The sequence below is a fragment of the Dipodomys spectabilis genome, unplaced genomic scaffold (assembly GCF_019054845.1).
Source record: "Dipodomys spectabilis isolate Male_0828 unplaced genomic scaffold, ASM1905484v1 ptg000170l, whole genome shotgun sequence".
NCBI lineage: Eukaryota > Metazoa > Chordata > Mammalia > Rodentia > Heteromyidae > Dipodomys > Dipodomys spectabilis.
The window spans coordinates 1,123,045-1,127,245 of NW_024870847.1; the positions used below are offsets into that span (position 1 = coordinate 1,123,045).

General features: G+C 33.7%; 1 pseudogene; it reads left to right on the top strand.

The window, feature by feature from the left end:
• The first annotated feature begins 1,452 nt into the window (after window positions 1-1,452).
• On the top strand, window positions 1,453-1,549 carry LOC122119499 (annotated as a pseudogene).
• The last annotated feature ends 2,652 nt before the right edge of the window (window positions 1,550-4,201 follow it).

Genomic DNA, 4,201 nt, shown 5'->3' on the forward strand with positions numbered 1-4,201 from the left:
TATTGTTTTTTTTTTTTACCATGTGAATTCAGAAGACAAAGAACACTTAGAAGGTATCACAAGTTTATACCGAAAACATTGCATTGATACTTTTTATATTCTAATATATATTCTAATCCTGATTATTTATATTCCAATCTATTTATTGGAGTAAATATCAATTAATTTGTCAAATTATCAATTAATTCCAGTAAGATTCACTGTGTGAAATATAAAATCAGCACATATAAATATAAAATACATAATTATATATAATATAAGAAAATGTTTTGCATTGTTCTGTTGTGGTTAGGGTAACAAAGGCAACTGTTTTAAAATATTATTCCATTACCTATACCTCAGTGTTTGGTAGAATTAGAACTAAAGCTTTACCATTCGGAGATGTACAGCCTAGAGGGAATAGGAAACACTGTGATTAAAACAATTTAATGCCTAATAATGAGGAGAAACATATGGACTTTTCCTGGAGCTATGGAATATATTTTGTGATAGAAAATCATTGCTGTAAGTTCCTGCCTGGTTGGATGGTAGACAAGCCAGGACATGAGGTAATCATGCATATGAATAACTTTTTCACCTTCTTGGCTTTAGCTACTTTTGAAATGGTAGGGTGTAATAAACAATTATATTCAGAAAAAGAAAAAATACCTTCTAGTCTGAACACTTCTTTTTTTTTTTTTTTTTTGGTCAGTCACGGGGCTTGAACTCTGGGCCTGGGCTCTGTCCCTCAGCTCTTCAGCTCAATGCTAGTTCTCTACCACTTGAGCTACAGCGCCACTTCCTGTTTTCTGGTGGTTTATTGGAGATAAGAGTCTCACAGTCTTTCCTGCCCAGGCTGGCTTTGAACTGTGATCCTCAGATCTCAGCCTCCTGAGTAGCTAGGATTACAGGAGTGAGCCCGGCTTAGTCTGAACAGTTCTGTCTGAACTGTTCATCTCTCTATGATCCTATGTAACTAAGATTAGTTTTGCTCCAATAAGACAATCTGTGCAGTCAGGGTAAGATATCCTGGTTGGTCTGTTCCTACATGGAGTAAGGGTAAAGTGTCAGGGAGACATTTGTGCCAGTAAGACCTCATTTGGGAAATTTTAAGCTGCAGGATTTTAGAAGTAGCTCTTAAGCAAGGCTTACTTTGAATCCATTAGCTCCACAAAGCTAAATCAGTTCATAAATAAGTATTTGAAAATCCATCACTTTTGGACGTAGGTATAAAGGCTTCAAAGTACGATCAAATTTCAAATGAGAAAGACTTAAAATAGTTATTGACAAAAATTGCAAATATGAGCAATCGAACAAACAATATAATTTTTTCCACCATACACAGAATTTTACAGAAATAAGATGAATAGCAATTTAAGGAACAATAAGGTTTCCTTGTTACAAATAGGCAACCAAGGATATATGCCTGTCTTAAGATTGCATCATTAACTACTTAAATTTACAGGATACTACATGCTTCAGCAGCACGTCTACCCGAATTACAATACAGAGATTAACATTGCTTTTGCACAAGGATGATATGAAAATTTGTGAAGTATTCTATATTTTTCGTTCTTCAGATGCAAGAAGTGAAAAACAGTTATTAAAAAGTTGATTACAAATATACAAGTGTAATAATACATGTAATTCGTAGAAATAACAGTTATTTTGTCATCAGTGTATTCAATCTTCACTTTTTTAGAAAAGCCTTTACATAGCATAACCTTTATAAAACTTTTGAAATAAGATAGCATTGTCATTTTAACCTAAAGAAATAAAATTCTATAAGGACCTAGGAATTAAAGGAATCTTAAACTGTTTCTATATGGAAAGCAATCTGAAAGGACACATTTATTAATGAACCTATATATTATAAAACAATGTCGAATTCAAAGTATTATATCTAGGAGGGAAAGAAATAGATTATAGACATTATACAAACAGAATACTAAATATTTTAAAATATACTCTTTTCAGACAAGCACCAGAAATATCTTCAGTTTCTGTACTACTCATTTCAACAGATAAGTTAAAATTATTTCTGATTAAAAAAATCACAAACACTATAGAAATCATTATTGATGTATACAAACAACTCGAATATATTTTGACATCAAAGTCAGGCAATTCACTTGGAAGAATACCATGGAATCCATGAATTTTTAAAGTAAGATATTGCTGTTTCTTTGTATTGTGAAAATATTTTGTATGGACACATGGGACGGACTGGCAATTTTGAAATTTAAGAAAGTTACCCAAACCATTAGGACTTAGGAAAACAATTTGTACAGCATTCCACAACTTCAAAGAGGTAGTGATACATAATTATCCTTTTGGCAAGATCAAATGCAGTTTCTTCCAAGTTGTGCTTCAGATCTGGTTTGATATAATGGTTCAACAGAAGGAGATGCAGCTTATCTTTGCTATATCTATTCCCAGCAGCAAGATACAAGGGGGTCAAGAGGCCTTTAGTTTGGCCATTGGTGTCTGCATCATGATGAAATAAAGAAACCACTCTGGTATTATTCCATGTATAAGTACTGTGCAGGGGTGACCAGCCATTCACAGTTATTACATAAATATCTGCTTTGAGCCACCAACTCATAGACAGTGTCTAAGTGTCCACTGTAGGCTTCTCGATGAAGAGGGGTAGACTCATCGTTATCCCTAGTATTCACATGAGTGGCCTTTTTGGAAAGTAGTCTCTGCACTGTAGTAAGGCCATTATTTTCAGCAGAACAAAGAAGAAATTTGCTTGAATCCTTCGCCATTTTTTTTCTTGCAGTTGATACCATTTCTCACTTTTCATCTTATTCCTCAATTTCATCAGAATTGCCTAACCAGAGTTTTTGAGTGCCAGTGAGAATGAGGTGTCCATGTTTTCCAATAGTTCACATTGGATGAACTGGTCACAAAAATACGGTGAATTTCCTGCACCTGTTTTTTTCACTATTATTTATTTTCTCTTTTTTCATTTTTACTATTCTAAATTATTCTAACTGGTGAGTAGGGATTTGGTAGAGAGCAGAGGAAAGATTTTCCTCCATATTCAAAGGGACAGACTGAAAATGAGGACCAGTGGTGTCTTCATGTGCAGCTTATTCTAGGAATGAGAAAATAGGAAATAATGCCTTATATGTAAATGAATTGGGAAATGACAGAGCAGACAATGAAATGATGCAACCAAAAATATAAAAGCAAAATACATTAGGATAATTATGGAGCAATCATATTACCTATGAGAACCATGAGAGGGAGAGATGAAGAGAGAGACAGATGTGCAATGATCTAGCTAACCACAAAATCCATCCCTCTGATCAAATTATAGAGCAAATAATTTTATTTTTTAAAAGAGATGGAAATAGAATTTAAGATCAGATGTCTCCATTGTTTTTAATTATATTTTAATTATATTTAATTATATTATTTTAAATACTTGTACAAGGGAATTTCCATTCAACGTATCAATTTTTTAAATATATTGGATCTTTATATAACTTGTCCACACCCTTCTAAACCTCACCCCACTTTAATTTTTTCTAGTTTCGTACATCTGCATTGAGTATTATACGTTCACTCTCTTCCTCCATAACTCTCTTTATTCCTTCCTTTTGACTTCCACTCATTTCTTCCAAGTGATAGTTTCCTGGTATTCATTTTGTTGGAGTAAAGTTCAATTTTTATAAGAAATTACACCTTTGAAATACTCCTCTGCAAATAGGATGCTTTGGTTAATATTTTTTTGTAAACTTGTATAAATTTCTAGCTTCCAAATATGAGACAGAACATGGGTCCTTTGTGTGTCTGGCTCTGACTTAGTTCACTTAATATATTTTTAGATCTATCCATTTCTTTCCAAATAATGTAACAGTCGTCAAAATGGATGGGTGCAATCCAATTGTGTATATGTGCCACACTTTCTCCAATCATCACTCCGCCAAAGGACATCTGGGTTGTTTCCGTAACATGGCTATGGTGAGTAGTGCAGCAGTGAACATGGTGGTGAAAGTGATTTTACTGTAACCTTTTGGAAGAATTCATCACTACCTTTATGGGAAGAATCCCCTAGCCAGTTTTCCAGAATAAGCACATCACTCCCTTCATCTTCATCACAATGTATTGCAAGTCCTCAAGAACAAACTTCCCTCTACAGGTCTCAAGAAGCTAAAACCACACTGTGCCCATATTCTTTCAATAAATTTTTTCATAATTGTACATATAA